Source organism: Pinus tabuliformis, chromosome 2_2, assembly GCF_031772625.1.
Source record: "Pinus tabuliformis cultivar Carrire ecotype Pingquan chromosome 2_2, CPIR1, whole genome shotgun sequence".
NCBI classification, from domain to species: domain Eukaryota; kingdom Viridiplantae; phylum Streptophyta; class Pinopsida; order Pinales; family Pinaceae; genus Pinus; species Pinus tabuliformis.
In genome coordinates, this window is record NC_142300.1 from 597,579,373 (window position 1) to 597,598,808 (window position 19,436).

Below are 19,436 nucleotides of genomic sequence, written 5' to 3' on the forward strand. Positions count from 1 at the left end.
GTAATTCTTTGGAATCTCTGTGACAAATATAACTGGGGGAGATAGCTAATTTGTGTTAAAAAATGGAAAGACAAATTGGAATGAAACTTACACACTGAAACTATGAGCTCACAGGTCTGGAAACTACCCCAAGCAGTATGCTCTAACTCCTTAATCATTAAATCAGAAATATATAAGTTTACATTCAATTTAGGGAGATCAAAACTATCTCCTAGAAAATAAGAACTAACTCCAATCTAGGACACACACACAACCATGAAACACTATTTCTCCATTTTTTCAACTCTCCCCCTTATTCACTTGCACACCTAACATCTCCATAAACAATTCAAATTTAGTCTTTCCAAGAGGCTTGGTGATGATATCAATTGCATTTTCACACGTGTTACAATACTCAATAAAAAATTCTTTGGACTGAAGCTTTTCTCTAACAAAATGAAATTGAGTATCAATATGTTTTGTGTTTTATGAAAAAAAGGATTATTTTCCAGCTTGATTGAAATTTGGTTGTCACATTTAGTCACTGTAGCTTCCTTTTGTTCTTCTCCTACATCACGAAGAAGTCTTCTCAACCAAATTGCTTCACAAGTGGCTACACATACAGCTTGATACTCTGCTTCTGTTGATGATAAAGATACAATACTCTCCTTTTTACTGCTCCAAGAAATGACCCCGGACCCAATATTGAAATCATATCCTGTTATAAATATTCTATCATCCAAATCTCCAACCCAATCTAAATCTGAATAACCTGTTAATTTGACATCAAAAGAATCAGTATATTTAATGCCAAGATTTATAGTCCCTTGAAGATACCTTAGGACACCTTTTGCTGCCACCTAATGATTTTCAAGAGGTTTTGTCATGAACTAAATCAACACACTGACTGAATATGCTAAGTGAAGTCTGGTTGTAGTCAAATAAATCAAACTTCCAACCGGTTGTCTATACCATGTAGCATCCACCTCTTTAGAACCATCATCATTCTAAAATTTAACATTCTGTTGTATAGGTACTGAAGCATCTTTACACTGATCCATTCTGAATTTCCTCAATAATTCCCTGACATACTTTCCTTGAGTAACAAAGTCTAGCTAGAGTCCCTCCAGAATTCAAGACCCAAACAATAATGCAATTCTCCGAGGCCTTTCATTTCGAATACCTGTGACATATGCACTTTAATTTCTTCAACCAATTAATTAGAATTTCCAGTAACAATCAAATCATCAACATATAAGGAAATCAACACAATTTTCCCCTTTGAATCAAATCTATTATACTGATTTGGGTCATTTTTACTTCTCTTATAACCATGTTGTAAGAAGAAAGAGTCTATCTTTTCATACCAAGATCTAGGAGCCTGTTTCAATCCATACAATGTCTTCTTTAATTTACAAAGAAAGTGTTCCTGCCCCTTTTTAATAAACCCTTTTGGTTGTGTTAAATATACTTCTTCCTTCAACTCTCCATTTAGAAAATTATATTTCACATCCAGCGAGTGTAAACTCCAATGGTACTTTGTAGCTAGAGCTATTAACATCCTAATGGTATTTAATTTAGCTACAAGAGAAAAAGTCTCCTCATAATCAATTTCTTCTTTCTGTGAGTACCCTTTGGCCAGCAACCTAGCTTTATATTTGTCTACACTACCATATGCTTTGAACATAGGTTTAAATAACCATTTGCAACCTATGGGTTCTTTTCCTTTTGGCAGTTCAACTAATTCCCAAGTTTTATTTTTAATTATGGACCCATACTCTTCTTTCATAGTTGACCTCCATTCAGCATACTAATTTGCTTCATTATAATTCATGGGCTCAACAACATTTAAAATACTGTTCATAATAGCATAATCTTTGTACTTTGTAGGTAAGCAATTCTACCAACCTAATCTCCTTGGTAAGAGACTTGCCTCAATTATGTTCTGTGTGATTTCCTGCTCACCTTTGAATGGACTTCGACTGTTGAATGTGTCCACATCGCTAGGTTCCTCTTTTTGTTGTTGTTGTTGTAAATGGTTGTCTTTGGCTTCATCATTACCGTCATCAATCAGTAAAGGCATGTGCCACTCCTCATAACTTATATCCTTATTCCCTTCATCAACCTATTCATGAAAGTTAACATCTCTACTCATAAACACGTTGTGAGTAGGTGGATTAAACATCTCATATGCTTTGAAAATAGAACAATACCTTACAAATATGCACTTTATAGCTTTAGCATCCATTTTCTTCCTATCTTCCTTAAGAATGTGTGCAAAAGATTTAGAGCCAAATACTCCCAAGTGATGGACTTTAGGTTTGAAACCATACAAAGCCTCAAACGGAGTCTTGAGATCAAGACACCTAGTTGGACTTATGCTCTTTAAGTAAACTATAGTACTAATTGCCTCTACCCAAAAACCATTGGATTGGTTCTTACCTTTTATCATGCTTCATGCACACTCCACCATAGTTATGTTTTTCCTTTTTGCAACCTCGTTCTATTGTGAAGTGTGGGGTACTATAAATTTTTGTGCTATCCCATGATCTCTGCAATATTTGATGAAGTTTCCAAGCCTATATTCTCCCCCTTGATCTGAGCAGAAAATTTTGATGACTTTCCTTGTCTGCTTTTCAACCATATTTCTAAATTCTTTAAAATATTCGAAAGAATCACTTTTCCTTCTAAAAAGGTATACCCATATATATCTTGTGCAGTGATCAACAAATAACACGAAATAATAAGCTCCACCTAAGGACTTTGTCTACATGGGTCCACATATATCAGTGTGCACAAGTTCGAGTATATCTTTCTTTCTCCTATTTAAGTTAGAGGGAAATTCATCCCTATGCATTTTCCCAAGTGCACAACCTTCAAAATCAATATGTTCATTTCTTAAAACAAGAAGTCCATCAACCATACCTTGTTTATGTAGCAGCAATACATCATGAAGGTTGATACGACCAAACCTTTGATGCCAAAGATTATATGTAGTCATAGTCATTGAAGTTAAAGCTTGATGTGGCATGCTTGTAACATTCAACTTATAAAGGCCTCCAACTCGTACTCCTAATGCGACTGACTTCTGATGATCCAGCAAATCCTTTATAGCACAATAAGTCTTAAAAAATTCTACCTTTAAATTCTGATCTGCAATCATGGAGATAGAGATCAAATTATTTTTAACACCAGGTACATACATGACATTCTGGATACGCCTGATATTACCATTAGGCAATATCATAGGAATATCTCCATACTCTTTAATTTGATATGATTTTTCATCTCCAAGGTATATGTTAGCACCATTATTGGTCTCCCTAAAATTTTCATGCCAATGTTTATTACCTGTCATATGAGTGGATGCTCTAGAATCCACAAACCAAGTTTCAGCCTCATCAATCTCATGATTCTGATCTTCGCCAACAAAGTGCCATGTATGCCTCTTGTGTCTATGTCTGGTTTCATAAATCTTCTTCTTATAACAATCTCTAGTAATATGACCAGTCCTACCACAGTAAAAACACTTAATTCCTTAATCATTTCTAGCGGATGACATACCTTGAAATGGATTTTTCTCAGATGGACTACTACTTTTCTATCCTCCTCCTAGTTTCCCTTCGAAGAACTTTTTCCTCACCACCAATGCCAGATCTGCATTCTGAGGCTTCAGATTCATACGCATCTCTTCTTCCTGCATAAAAATCCTTGCCAGCTCTTCAACCGTGGGAGATTTCTCCCTCGCCACAAGCCCTATAATGAACATCTGATAATCCTTTGTCATACCATTTAAGATAATTGTGAGGAAATCTATATTGGACACTTTCTCCCCTATATCACCCAACTTGTCTCTCGGTTATTTGTTCTGTGAGATGAATGCAGCAACGAGTTCATTCTCCTCCATTATGATGGAGAGAATCTTACTCTTCAGAAACAATAGACGATTTGTATTTTTGGTTTCATATAAATCCTTAAGTGTCACCCAAATTTCATTAGCAACTTTGCATTCTTGGATATGAGGTATTATGTTGTCTTTTACGGACATCTTCAACAACACCTTCACTTTATTTTCCCTCTTTGCCCAATCTTGAACTGATATGGTTGTGGCACCACCGATTGTAGTAGGCTTTACTTCATCTCCGTTTGCAATTGTCCATTCACTGAAACCCTCAAGCAATGTCTGCAACTTGAACTTCCAATTGGCATAATTTGAGCCATTAAGCTTATTGCTCTCATTAAGGTACATCTCTGCAATGTGGTTATTCATTGTGAAAAAACAAATTGATCTATAGATCCACATCCAGATACTCCAGCAATCGATCTATCGATCTAATTCCAGATCCTCCAAGAGTCAATCTAGGGATCAAACTCCATATCCTCCAACAATCGATCTACAGATCGAACTCCAAATCCTCCAACAGTCCTAATCAAGGTGCTACGGATCTAACTCCAGATGGATGGCCTTCAAAAAACTGTTGGATAGGACCACCTACACAAGCACTTCTAGCCTCCCGCTGCCTCTAACAGGAAAAAAATAACATCGCCCTTGCACCTTACTGCAGGTTGCGCTGACGAAAATTCTTGTAAGTTTTATGGATTAGCGTGGGTTTGACACTGAAAACCAATGCTGATCAGCAATCTTTCACAGTGTATCGTCAACGCTAATCATCACGGCTTTGTCTTGTCAGGGTCGCGCTGAACAGGCTTCCTCAAAATTTTAGCGCTATGTTGCAAAAGCAATTGAACCAGCCACCAAGGCTCTCAACCACCAAGGCTTGCACTCTCCAATTTCGGCCACAAGGGCTCTCAACCACCAAGGCTCTCAATCAAGGCTCATTAGCGTTGATACCATGTTAAAAAATGGAAAGAAAAAACTAGAATGAAACTTACACACTGAAACTAGCAGCTCACATGTGAGAAAGCTACACCTAAAGACTGCCCCAAGCAGTATGCTCTAATTCCTTATTAATCATTAAATCAGAAATATATAAGTTTACATTCAATTTAGGGAGATCAAAACTATATCCTAGAAAATGGGAACTAACCCTAATCTAGGACACACACACAACCGTGAAACAAACTTTCTCCATTATTTTCAATTATTATAGTAGAAATTTTTTTACAAATTACAATGAATTGCAATATTAATATTTTTATTGGCTTGTATAATGTTTTTATTAAATTTATGAATTAGAATTTGGACAGTAGAATATTACAGAGATTATGATATCTAAATTATCATTAAAATTGAGATTATTTTTTATTTGTTTATTTTTTAACAATAACGTAATATATTTTGAGATTATTTCTTCTATTGTTGGAGCATTTTAATTAAAAGAATTTTTTCATTGCAACTTGTTTATATAACATTTGCATTGTATTTAAAATAAAATTTCCATTGCAAGTTGTTTATATAACTTTTGCATTGTAAGGCAACAATCTATATAATATTTTTTCAGCACGAAAAAAAGCTATATAGTTATATTGTATTAACCATAAACAGAAATGTACAACATTATAGATATGGGGGCATCTAATCTGGTAAGAGAAAATAGACACATATACCTCAAGGAGAAGAATATGTGTATCCTAGTCAAATCTATTACAAAAAGTGCATGAGGAAAATATAGCAGATGTACATATCCGTCATGGAGAATTCTATATAATATTATTAATAATTGTAGTAGAAAATAAGTGTAATTTGCAGTGTTGCTACTTAGTCCCTGCCTTTTATGCAAAAAGTAATTAATTGCAATGATTGAATACATGAAAAAATTCATAAATCTAATAATGAAACACATTTGAATACAATGAAAGGAAGTAACTGAAGTAATTAATGGACTAAATAACCTTGGAGCAAAATAGAGATATATGCATAGATAATTTTGGATGAAATATTAGCCCCAACATTATCGTTTGTTACAAAAGTTAAGCATTTATTGAAATGTGTTTATGCACATTTTATTCCATCTTTAGCTTATGGGACCAAATAAGGAGGAGAAAATACAATGTCTAGTATATTTATATTAAATAATGTATATATATGATATAAATAAAATAAATAATTTCTTAAAAAGCTAATTATTGTAACAAACTATTTATTTAACTTTAAATTTATACTCATCCTAATTCAACAGAAAATAAATAATCTATCGTAGAATTTCTATGTTGAAAAAATCAAATTGATATGAAGTATCTTGTGTCGTTTTAATACGGATTGCAAAGGATTTATATGTAATAAAATATCTAATATAAAAAATTACAATGTGTAGTATATTAAAATAAAAAAATTAGTTACACAAAGGCTTAAGTGTGAGTGCAAAAGATTCCTAAAATTTATTTATTTTTATTTTATATTTTTAAATAATGATTAAATTGTGAAGGCAAAAGAGATAATTTTATTTATTGTAGTGCTAAATTAGTTTTTGTTTTTTATATTGCATTATGATTTAAAATTACTAAAATTTTGATAATGCACATTGAATTACATTGATCAAATAATATTACATATATACATGAAGTGTTGTCTCAAGATAGGGAAATTGTCTTGGACACACAATCCATTGATCAAATAATATTACATATATACATGAAGTGTTGCCTCAAGATAGGGAAATTGTATTGGACACACAATCAATTGGTTGAGAGATTATCTCAACTACAAACCAATCTAGGAATCAAATAGATCTAAACAACTCTTAGAGAATAGGAACAAACTCTCTTACATAGAAAGAATCACAACTAAGACAAGTAGGAATTATTTTTCAAGTCGCCCCCTTAATGACTACTTGTATCAATCCCAATCTACAATGTCTAGTTGTGGTCTTGTTGTTTACAAACATGATAAAAATAATATGTCGATGTCCATATAAAGGAACAACCATCTACTGGAATGCATGGGTACCAACCGCTGCAACCGCCAGTCTACTAGGTTGTCCTTCATGTACATGGTTTAGTCAACCAATATCTCCATACCTATACTGATATGTGCAAATCTCCCTCCATCATCATCATCACGGGTTTTCTCACATTACCAATAACCATGTTTTGGGTTTTATCGACTTAACCTAAACCATGTCCAGGGTTTTGTCGGCTAACCCTAAACCATGCCTACAGGAATCCCTATCCACTTCACTCTCACACGTGGTTTCTTGAACTGATTTAGAATATTAGATTGTTGTGCTAAGATCCTCCTCAGATTAGAAACAAAATGCTTTCATTATTCTTAAGGATTCATGAATTTTTTGCAAGTGAAATGATGAGTTCTTTTCTTAATATTATGAGAAATTTAACATAAATAAGAAACTGAACAATAGCATAAACATGTACATAACAACATCAAAAACACATTACAACAGGAACATGATAAAAGAGTTCAACGCTCTTGGGCTACGTCTCCTTGGTCCAACTTCCAATGGCTTGGGCCTCTCTATTATGCTCAAAAGTGTAAAACGATGTGTTTACAATGCTCAAATGCTTCTGAAAACTACTCCAATGAGTCCAGAATGTCCAAAAATGGCTCTCTAGCCTCCTTTTACATCTAATTTGGTGAAAAAATGAAGAATTTATGACTTCTCCTTGTTTTCCCAATATTCTCTCCACAAATTGCCCCATTTACGACATGATCCTACAAATTAGCTGCAAAAAGCGCTAACTAAGCAAAAATTTCGCCACATGGCAGTCCATAATCTGTCGACACCAACTGTCCCATCATAAATCGCAATTGGCGAGAACTGGCCGGCTTATGTTTTGTGAACGTGATGTAGTGATGTGCGATTGCGATATGGCGGACCCAATGGAACTATTAGCTGGAACTCATAAACTTATTGCATTCAGGATCATTTTGTAATTTGCAATTTGAGGAGTACCGACAGTCTTATATATGTGGGACTCTGCTTTTTGCAGTGTGTGATTGTGATTATCGCATCAAAACCTTTCCCTGCGGGGGGGTCAATCGTCACATCGCAACTGCCGAGGTCGATTCTTTAACGCCTTTCTGCCTGCCCTGTTGCGATGTGCAATTGCGATTGTCGCATCACACCCTGACTTGTTCCGGGGCCAATTTTTAACACTGACCCACCTATGACATGTGATTTGCGAAATTCAGGGACCAATGGCAACCTGCCACTTGGAAATTCCCCATTCGCTGAAGAGCCCTGTCACATCATCTTTTCCTGCCATTTATCCAAGTCAAACATGAACTTTGACTTTCTCTAACTTCTTCATACGAGCTTGGATTCGAGTGTCATTTGCACCGTTAGAATCAGGATGAAGAGCTCTTTGATCTGAAGCTAATTTTATACAAATTCTCATACTTCGAGGTTTGAGCCTATTTTTGAACACCCGATCACTCCTCCCCACTAGAAGCCTTTTGGACCCCAAAAGGATCACTTTCAATTGTCCAGCATGTGAGGATATAGTTCCCTCGCCTTTCCAACCTCTATCCATTTGGCTTTTAAAGGATTTGTACCCTTTAGCCCCACTCGAAGATAATCGATACTTCCCCTTTTTGATGTCCTTATTCTTTTTTCAAGTATAGTGTCTTGTTGAAGCTCATCAAAGAATCCTGGAGAAAAGCCTTCAATAGAAGGAATTTGAATATTCTCTCCTTGATCTTCAATCAAAGAAGGCTCATACAACCTTAAATTCTCAACATTAACAATATCATAAATTTGCATATATGAAGGCAAATCCAATGTGAAGGCATTGTTACCAATCTTTTCCAAAATTATGAATGGACCATATCTAATTGGTTTTAGCTTTTTACCTTCTCCTTGGAGCCTCTCTTTGTTAATGTGAAGCCAAAATTCATCACCAACTTGGAACTTGTGATCTGGATGATGCTTGTCGTGCCTTGGTTTGTGCTTGCCTTAGTTTTTCTCAAGCTATTCTTGAACCTTTTGGTGTACTAATTGGATTTGTTCAATGAACTTTCTTGCTTTGACTATGTTGCTATGACCTTCAATAGCAACATCTTTTCCAAAAATAAAATCCAAAGGAGATTTAGGCAAGTATCCAAAGCATGTCTCAAATGGTGAATTTTGAGTTGAAGAGTGCTTGGCTCAGTTGTGAACATGTTGAATATAGTGCAAATGTTCATCCCACAACTTAGGATGCTTGTTGCAATATCCACGAAGAAGATGTATCACTTTTCTATTCACCACTTCTATTGACCATCTGTTTGTGGATGAAAGGTTGTACTCTTTTTCAATTTGGTGTCCATGAATCCCCACAAGCTTGACCAAAAATTCCCAACAAAGCGAGAATTTCGATCACTAACAATGGATGTGGGCAATCCAAGATGCACCCAAAGATTCTGAAAGAATAATTGAGCAATTCGTTCAACAGTAACTTTCCTTTTACATGGCATCAAAATACACATTTTGTTGAACCTATCCACAACTACATACAAATAATCATGACCTGTTTTTGACAATGGAAGACCTCCTACGAAATCCATAGAAACACTCTCACACGGTCATGTAGGAACCAAAAGTGGTGTGTACAATCCTAACTTCCTATTTCTAGGCTTACTGATTGCACATAATGAACATCCTTTAATAAAATGAGACATGCTTTCAAGAATACGAGGTCAATAACAATACCTCTGTAGATGTGACATCGTCTTACTTGCACCGAAATTTCCAGCAATAAGAGAAGTATGTGCCTCTCTTATGATGTTAACTCTTTCTCCTTGTGGAATACAAAGCTTGCCAAGATGGTACAACAAGTTATCATGCAAATGATAATCCAAATTATCTACTTGGTTACCTTGACTCAAGCTTGCATAAACATATTGAAAGTCATTATCTGATGCATATTGCTCAATATAACTTTGATGTAAAATAGAATTATGCTCGAGTAAAGTAGTTGCACTAACAATAGGCCTAGAAAGCATATCAGCAAATTTATTGTAGATACCTTTCTTATATTTGATTACCAAGTGGAATTGTTGAAGAAAACCCATCCATCAGAAGTGCCTTGATTGTTGTAACTTTGATTGTGATTCCAGGTATTGCAATGGTTGATGATCAATGTGAATGATTGTTTCTTTACCCATCAAGTAGTGTTTCCATTTTTTCACACTTTGTACCAATGCATACAATTCCTTGTCATATGTAGGATAATTAATCACTGCACCATTAAAAGTTTCTGAATGAAAACATATAGGCTTACCATGTTGCATGAGGACTGCACCCATAGCGTAGTCACTAGCATCAGTCTGAATCTCAAATGACTGTCTCAATTCTGGAAGTGCAAGTACTGGATCTTTTTTATTTTTTCCTTCAATGCATCAAAGTCCTTTTGTTGTTTGCCTCCCCACTGAAAATACTTTTTCACACTTATCAACGCATGCAAAGGAGTTTCTATAAGAGAAAAATTAGTAATGAAATTCCTCCAATATTGGGTTGCTCCCAAAAAAATTCTTACCTCCGTAATTGTCTTGGGCCTTGGCCAATTCAAAATGACATCAACCTTGGAACGATCATATGACCCAAGTAATCTAGAGAAGTTTTTCCAAACTCACACTTTGACATCTTAAGATATAATTGTTCTTTTTATCAAGACATCAAGTATTTTTCTTACATGCATGACATATTTATCACAAGATTTACTAAAAATTAAGATGTCATCTAAGTAGACTATGACAAACTCATCAAGAAATGGCCTCAATACATCATTCATCACACACATGAATGTAGTGAGAGTAGTACATAAACCAAACGACATAACTAGCCATTCAAAAAAATCATGTTTTGTTTTTAATGTTGTCTTCCAAATGTCCCATTCAGCTATTCTAATTTGATGGTAGCCAATTATTAAGTCCAACTTAGTAAAATAATTTGCATCTTTCAATTGATCAAGTAAATCATCTATTATGGGCAATGGGTAACGGTTATTTACCGTAATTTTGTTCAATGCAGGAAAGTCCACACACATGTGCCATGTTCCATCCTTCTTGGGCACTAAGAAAATAGGTGAACCACATAGCGAGGAAGATGGTATGATGATCCCTTTATTCAACAACTCTTGAATTTTTGTCTTAATTTCTGCACTTTCCATTACTGACATCCTGTACATGCCAATGTTAGGAAGAAGACACTTTTGTTGCAACTATATTTCATGTTGGATTCTCCTCTTGGGAGGTAATCCCTTTGGTTCCTAAAACATCTCATCATATTGGTTAACTACGTCAACCAATTCAGATTTCAAATTCGAATCACAACCTTTAAAAGCTTCATTATCAACAACATTCTTGGGTTTGATCATGAGAAGCACAAAATTCTTGCTCAAATTCACTAGTATTTTCATCTGCCCCGCATTAACAAGTGAAAAATTTATTTTCTTGCTATGAGCTCTCACAATATATTCTACTCCACCTTTGAATAGATGATATTTGTTTTCATGTCTATGGAAGATATTTTTTCTATCATAAAGGTACGAGCTACCCAAAACTATGCCACAGATATCTAACGTCACAACATCAAGCTCCACTTCATTTATGAAATTTGCAGTAATGGCGAATTTCAGTTTACACTTTCTAGTAACCTACAATTGTGCATTGTCACACACCCATCCAAGTGGATATGGTTTATGATTTGTAACGGTTTCCAAATTTAATCTTTTGACAATGTTTTCAGAGATAATATTGGCTTGAGATCCACTATCGAAAAGCGTATCAATCCTGTTGTGTGTTGATATCACCCTTATGTGAAAAAGTTTTATTCTCCTCTTCTTGTTTGGAGTTTCATTTTTTGAGTTTCAAGAACTAGTTCTAGCAATGGATTCTTTTCCTTTTAACCCCATGGATGTGATTTTAGTTTCATCACCCGAATCGGATCCCAAATCCTGTTGAGTGGTTGCAGTTGTTTTTTGTTTTCCCTTGTTGTTGTTTTTCTTTGGTCTCATTTCAAGATGAAGCTTCCAACAATGAGCTTCATCGTGACCCTCTCTGGAGCAATGTTTGCATGTAATTTTCTCTCCTTTTTTGATAGACGCATTTTTCTTTGCCTTCCCTTTGAAAGCCTTTTCCCTTCCTTTACTCTTAAATGGATTTTTACTACCTTCTTATGGAGTGTTTTTCCCTCTTGCCTCAATATGGGTGGCTTGCACACACACATCATCTAGATTATCAGGATTAAACATTAATATAGTATCCCTAAGGTAACTGTGTAAACCCCCTATGTACTTCAACAATGTGTCCGATGATTGCAAATCTACACCTAACATCAAAGACCTTTTTCTGAATTCTTGGGTGTGATCTTGCACATTTTGACCTTTAAGTTGTCTAAAGTTCTACCAATTCATGATGCCTTTCTGCATATAAGCTAGAGGGTATAATTTTCTTTTGATTGCAGCAATGAAATCATTCCAAGAAATTGAGATCTTACTGTGTTTTTTAATCTCCTCTTGGGTCTTTTATTCCCACCATGTTCACACCTAATCATCAGGATTGGGTGAATATAATGTAAATAAATAAATAAGTAATATGAACAGTCATCGGGAGATGAAGTGAATAGTCTCTCCCTCATGTATATAATGAAGACCTACCTGAAGGAATAAGATATACGAATCAATTTTGGTTGAGGAGTAACTACCTAGTCTGACATGGTATCAAACCAGCTCCATTTTTGGCATAGTCTTGTAACTCCCTTCTGCAAGTTTCTTGCAGTTTGTCCACTGTTGTGCTCTCTGTCCCTCTGTCCCCTCCACAGTCACTGCCACTGCCTAAACGCTGCATTATCTGCGTGGCTTCTGCCATAATCATTTTCTACCATCTTCTGCGCATAGACCAGTCCGCCCTCTAATGGTTCTTCTCGGTGGTCTAGCTGGAATTGTTGGAAATTTAGTGGTATTTTTTTACTATCTTGAGTCTGGCACCTTAGACCACTCGGCCATCCTAACCATACATTCGGCTTCTTACTCACGAAAATAATACCAAGTAGAGCTGATTCTACTGCACTAACAACATTCAGGAGAGTTGTTAATGATAGCTGAGCCGGGTACCTCTTGAGCACAGGTGCTTGAAAAGCAATATAGGCAGACCAAACCACAACGGCCACAAAAACCAGGATGGAGCCTAGTACAATATTAGGCTTAGATTTGTAAGTGATTTTATGGATTTTCGCACCAGGCGATAAAAAATGAAGTTCGGGTCACCTGTATAAGGTCATGACCATTGCACCAATAACGCTTATAATTGTACCCACAACTTTTGCTTGTCCTCTTAAACTTCTGAGATTCACTTTCTCCTGTCTTCGAAGTGTGGCAATTACGAATGTTAAAATGGGAACAAGATTAAATGCTCTCTGTTAGTTGACCTGGAAGTTAACGCTGTCTCTGTCACATGAATTGTGTCTTCCTCCATCGAAACGAACCTCTGCTGCGTTGGTAAAGCTTTGTAATGGTGCTGGCTGTGGGATACGAGTCTTCCTATGGTGGGGTATTGGTAAAGTGTTGCGCTGATGCTACACTCCGAGAGCTGACCGATCTAGTAAAAGAGGTCACACCGGCAGCAAGCAGAATAAATGCAAAAAAATCATTTGCATCGAGTTGTGTAAGTTTTTGCACTGAGACACATTGCAAGGGATTTCTGGGTTTGAAATTGTAAGAGATTTTTGACAAAAAAAAACATACCTCTGTTGGAGTGTTGTTGAATGCGCTATAAAGTTTTGTGTATTTACGCTGCTCAGAGCGTTGTCCAGTTGAATGCACTGTATAGTTTACAGTCTTATGTATTGGCAGTTGAATTTTCTGTCAAGTCATATTAAAATATATTCCTTTGAATTGTAATTCAAAAAAAAAATACCACCAAAAGTACAATTTTACTGTATATTGGCAGAAGTATTTTTCTATCAGTAGAAGTATTTTTTACAGTATGCATTCAATCATATCTATTGTGGGAATAGTTCTCATTGGCAAGGAGAACTATCCTGAGTGGTCCCGGATGATAAAACACACCCTCATTTTCAATGAGTTGTGGAAAGGAGTGTGTGTCGGAGACGGAGAAAAAGAGCCAGAACAACCTACCTCAGACAAAGAGCTTGTTGTTTGGGAAAACAAGAACAACAAAGCTTATGCATTAATCACAACATCTGTAAATGAAGAGGTGAGTCACCATATTTCGCCATTTTCAACTGCTTTTGAAGCCTTAAGCTGAAAGAACTCTATGACTCACATTTTGCACTGGAAGTTGTTCAACTCATGATTAAACTCTTCACTCTTGAACTGCAAAATAATGATCCTCTTGCTCTTGCATCTGAAGTAAAGTCTATAATGCATGATATCAAATCCGCTAAGGTTGAATTGGATATTCCTCTTATCACTTTTCTCAAGGCACTTTATCCTACTTACTCCAATTATCTTGAGTCATTGCAAGCAAATGGAAATCTCAAAGATATCACCTTTGCTCTCTTGTGAAAAACTTTGCTAAAAGAGAGAAAGCTTTTGGAAAGAAGACAACCCCTAAATCTTCTAAAGTGGTTGTGTGCCTTGCTCATAAAGAAAGGAATCCTGCTAAAGATTCTTCCAGAGGAAGAGGTGGTCGAAGAGGAAGAGGAAGATATTTCAGAGGTAGGGGGCAGGCACTCATAAGGAGAAAAGGCAGATTTACACTGCATACACTAAAAAAGAAATGGATCATATGATGCCTCTACATGCAAGCTACCATGGGAGAAAATTGAGCAGCAAAGAAACCAACAGAAAGGTAAAACTGATGATACAGACAAAGGTAAATCACCTGAATCCGCTCACTATGTTGTGGCACAGTATAATATTGGAGTAAATGAAGATTTATTTAATACTTCACTTGCTTCTTGGAAAAATTAGTGGTTGCTTGACTCAGGAGCAACTTGCCACATGACTCATAGAAAAGATTTTTTTGACGAATTTACTGACAATGTTGATGGAGCAGTATACTTTGCAGACCAGTCAAAAATCAAGCCATCAGGGCTTGGCACAATCAAGCTTAAATTGCTTGGTCTTCCAGACTTTCTTCTGCACCATGTTTTATATCTCCCACCGCTGAAGAGAAACTTGTTGTCCTTGGTTCACATCTGCCAGCAAGGTCACTCCATTCATATGTTTGATGGTAAGCTTGAGGTGAGAAAAGCATCTGACCACTCACTTGTCATGAGGGGAATAGAAGAAGAAAGGCTTATCAAGCTGCAAAGTACCTCTGCTCATACACAACATTTCTCATACAATTCTCATTGTAAAGAAGGTACACTTCCATCAAGTTTATTGTGGCATGCTAGATTTGGACATTTGAACTATGACAACCTCCGCTTGTTGAAGAAAAATGGTGTTGCTAGTTTGCCTACAATCCTAGGAAATTTAAGCAATGTGATGCTTGTATTCTAGGAAAGGATAGAAAACAGTCTTTTCATGAATCACATTCAAGAGCACATAGAAAACTTGAACTCATTCATTCGTATTTATGTGGTCCAATGCCTGTTCCTTCTGCAAATGGAAATAAATATATGATGACATTTATTGATTACTACACCAGAATGTGTTGGGTTTATTTATTGAAGAACAAATCTGATGCTTTTCAAACATTCAAGAACTTTCATAAATGGATTGAAAATGATGCACAATCTCATATTGGGTCTATTCGCACTGATAATGGAAAAGAATACACATCAAATGAATTTGAAAACTATCTTCTCCAACATGGGATCAAACATCAAATAATTGTACCTTATAATCCTCAACATAATGGTGTAGCTGAAAGAATGAATAGGACAATCTTAAATATGGTACGATCCATGCTCTTCTTCAAAAATGTAAAGATAATGTTTTGGACTGATGTTGTTATATGTGCTGCATATATAAAGAATAGATGTCCATCTAATGCTATTAGAAACAAGACTCCATATGAAATGTGGTATGGGCATTTTCTTCGGTAAAGCATCTCAGGGTCTTTGGTTCCACCTATTATGCCTTGATACCAAAGGTACATAGAAACAAACTTGGTGCAAGAAGTCATAAGTGTATCTTCCTGGGGTATTCAAACACCTCCAAAGCATATCATCTCTATGATGAAGTAAATAAAAAGTTTGTTATATCTAGAGATGTAATTTTTCTTGAATCATCCAAAATTGATAATGTTGTTGAGCAACAACTTGATCGCTTGGATAGATTCGCAAAAGCAAAATCATTTCAAGAATTTGATAATTAGATCAACATGTGGAATCTTCTTCTGAAGAACACTCTCCCCCGCATGAAACTTCAACAACAGATGATGCTTTAAGTGATGTGATTGATAGAATTGGGAGACTCAATCTTGATTCAGTTCCAACTCGATCAACGGAGCAGCCTGGACCATCTGAGAAAGGTCCCCCAAAGTGGCTAACAAAGACACTTGAAAGCGTTCAGCCTGATGAATTTGGAAAGATAGGAACTAGAAATTCAAACCAGCAAAATGGAGGTGATGTAGATGACTCTAATTCACCTGTTGATATGGATGTTTCTTATGATTGTGAATTGAACTTGTCTACAGATTTTGAACCAACTTCCTTCAAAGAAGTTGCTTCTCATGATGAATGGAAAGAAGCAATGCAAAAGGAGTATGATGCCCTCATAAAGAATGGCACTTGGAAGCTGGTTGATCCTCCATTAGGAATCAAACCAATTCACTGCAAGTGGGTCTACAAGAACAAGTATAAAGATAATGGCTCACTTGACAAGCACAAAGTTAGGCTTGTGGAAAAAGGTTTTGCATAGAAGGAAGGGGTCGATTATGAGGAGACTTTTTCCCCCACAACAAAATGGGCTACCATCCGGACACTCTTTGCCCTAACAGCTTAGAACGGTTGGAAAGTCCATCAAATGGATGTAAAAACTGCTTTCTTGAATGGAGATCTAAAAGAGAATGCTTTTATGTCCCAGCCTGAAGGATTTGCTGTAAAAGGACATGAACATAAAGTATGCAAACTTGTGAAGTCCTTGTATGGCCTCAAACAAGCACCGTGAGCCTGGTATGAAAAACTAACTAAGCATCTTCTGAAACTCAATTTCAAACATTATGATCTTGATGATGCAACTTTATTTGTCAAGAAAGTTGGCAAAACAGTTGTATATCTTGTGGTATATGTAGATGATCTTTTAATGATAGGGAACAATGAAAGCTACATTGCATCCATAAAGAAGGAATTGGGAAAAAGCTTTGAAATGACTAATTTGGGCTATGTTCATTACTATCTTGGTATTGAAGTAACCCAACATCCGAAGTCCATATTTCTTTCTCAAAAGAAATACATTGGAGATCTGTTGAACAGGTTTGGCATGACAGAATGCAATCCTCTTACTACTCCAATGGAACAAAACTTAAAGCTCACATCTATTGAAGGAAAAGAATTTGAGGATGCAACAAAGTACAAACAGCTTGTAGGAAGTCTCAACTAACAACTACTACCAGACCAGACATTTCGTTCGCTGTTGGAATCCTCTCCAGGTTTATGAAAAAGCCTTGTGAGGGACATTGGTCTACTGCAAAAAGAGTTCTAAGGTACTTGAAGGGAACTCAAGACTTTGGAATCAAGTATACACAGGTGGACGACTTCAGCTTGATTGGATACTCTGATTCAGACTTCGATGGAGACAAAGAAACTGGGGTATCTACTTCAGGATATGCTATGAGTCTTGGATAAGGAGCCGTCTCCTGGAGATCATGCAAACAATCAGTTCCAGCAGATTCCACAATAGAAGCAGAATATGTGACAGCGGCTGAAGCAACAAAAGAAATTGTGTGGCTCAGGAAAATTCTTGAAGATTTGCAAGTAAAACAAGTACAATCAACTCCACTCATGATTGAAAATACCTCTACAATAAAGTTGGCCAAGAACCCAAAGTTCCATGATCAAACGAAGCACATCAATACTAAATATCATCTGATTCGACATCATGTTGAGGCCAAAACAATCCATCTTCATCATTGTTCCACTAATGAGCAAATTGTAGACATCTTCACCAAAGTGCTTGGAAGAGAAAAACTTGAACGATTCAGAATGATGCTTGGACTCACCAACATCCCTTTAGATTAAGGGGGGAATGTTGACACCTAATCATCAGGATTGGGTGAATATAATGTAAATATATTAATAAGTAATATGAACAGTCATCGGGAGATGAAGTGAACAGTCTCTCCCTCATATATATAATGAAGACCTACCTGAAGGAATAAGATATACAAATCAAATTTGGTTGAGGAGTTGCTGCCTGGTCTGCACCCTCCATTCTCAAAGAAGCTAATTGAATCTTTATGTCATCCTCTTGAAGGTTTTGAATCTTGCAATAGACCTCCAACTAACGAATCCAATTATCAATATTCTCTACATTCACTTCACCATTATACATGGGTAGCTCAAATTTAACATCAAGTTTTAAATAAGGTGATTTACCAGTTCTTTTTGAAGTACGATGATGAGTATGAGTAAGGGTTGTGTTAGTGGAATATGGTGAAGATGCTTGTGAAGAAGAAGATGGTGGAGAGGGTGGAGGTTTGTCTCCATTTCCATTACCCCCTTTTCCATTACCTCCTCCTCAAGAGCCTTCTCCTTTGGGAGGTTTGGAACATTCCCCTTGTAGCCTAGTATCCCTCTCTTCATAGAGGACCTTCGCCATCTCTGTCATATCAAAGAAAGCCTTTCTGAAGGTCTTCTCATCTTCTGTAATGTTTGTAGGTTCTCTTTCATGAGACATGATCTATAGAGTCTCAACTACAACTTGAGGCTGAACTGGTGTTGGAGATTGTGGAAACCTTGCTCTCCTTCCCCTTGACCCAACTTCAGGGCTTCCAACCAGCTTTCCTTCTCCTCTTTTGAGTTTTAGCCTTATAAGCATGACATAAACTTGCAAACAATTAAATCCTTCTTTCACAAAGCAAAACTAGTGCTCCAATACCAAAAATGATCTGATTTAGAATATTAGTTTGCTGTGCTAAGATCCTCCTCAGATTAGAAACAAAATGCTTTCATTGTGCTCAAGGATTCATGAATTTTTTGCAAGTGAAATGATGAGTTTTTTTGTTTATTTTATGAGCAATTTAACATAAATAAGAGAATGAAAAGCAACATAAACATGTATAGAACAACATCAAAAACACATTACAACAAGAACATGATAAAGGAGTTCACCCCTCCTGGGCTATGTCTCCTTGGTCCAGCTTCCAATGGCATGGCCTCTCTATTATGCTCAAAAGTGTAAAAAAATGTGTTTACAATGCTCAAATGCTTTTGAAAACTGCTCCAATGAGTTTAGAATGTCCAAAAATGGCTATCTAGTCTCATTTTGCATCCAGTTTGGTGAAAAACTAAAGACATTATGACTTCTCCTTGTTTTCTCAATATTCGCTCCACAAATTGCCCCATTTCTGGCATGATCCTACAAACTAGCACCAAAAAGTGCTAACTGGGTGAATACTTCACCACGCGACAGTCCATAATTTGTCG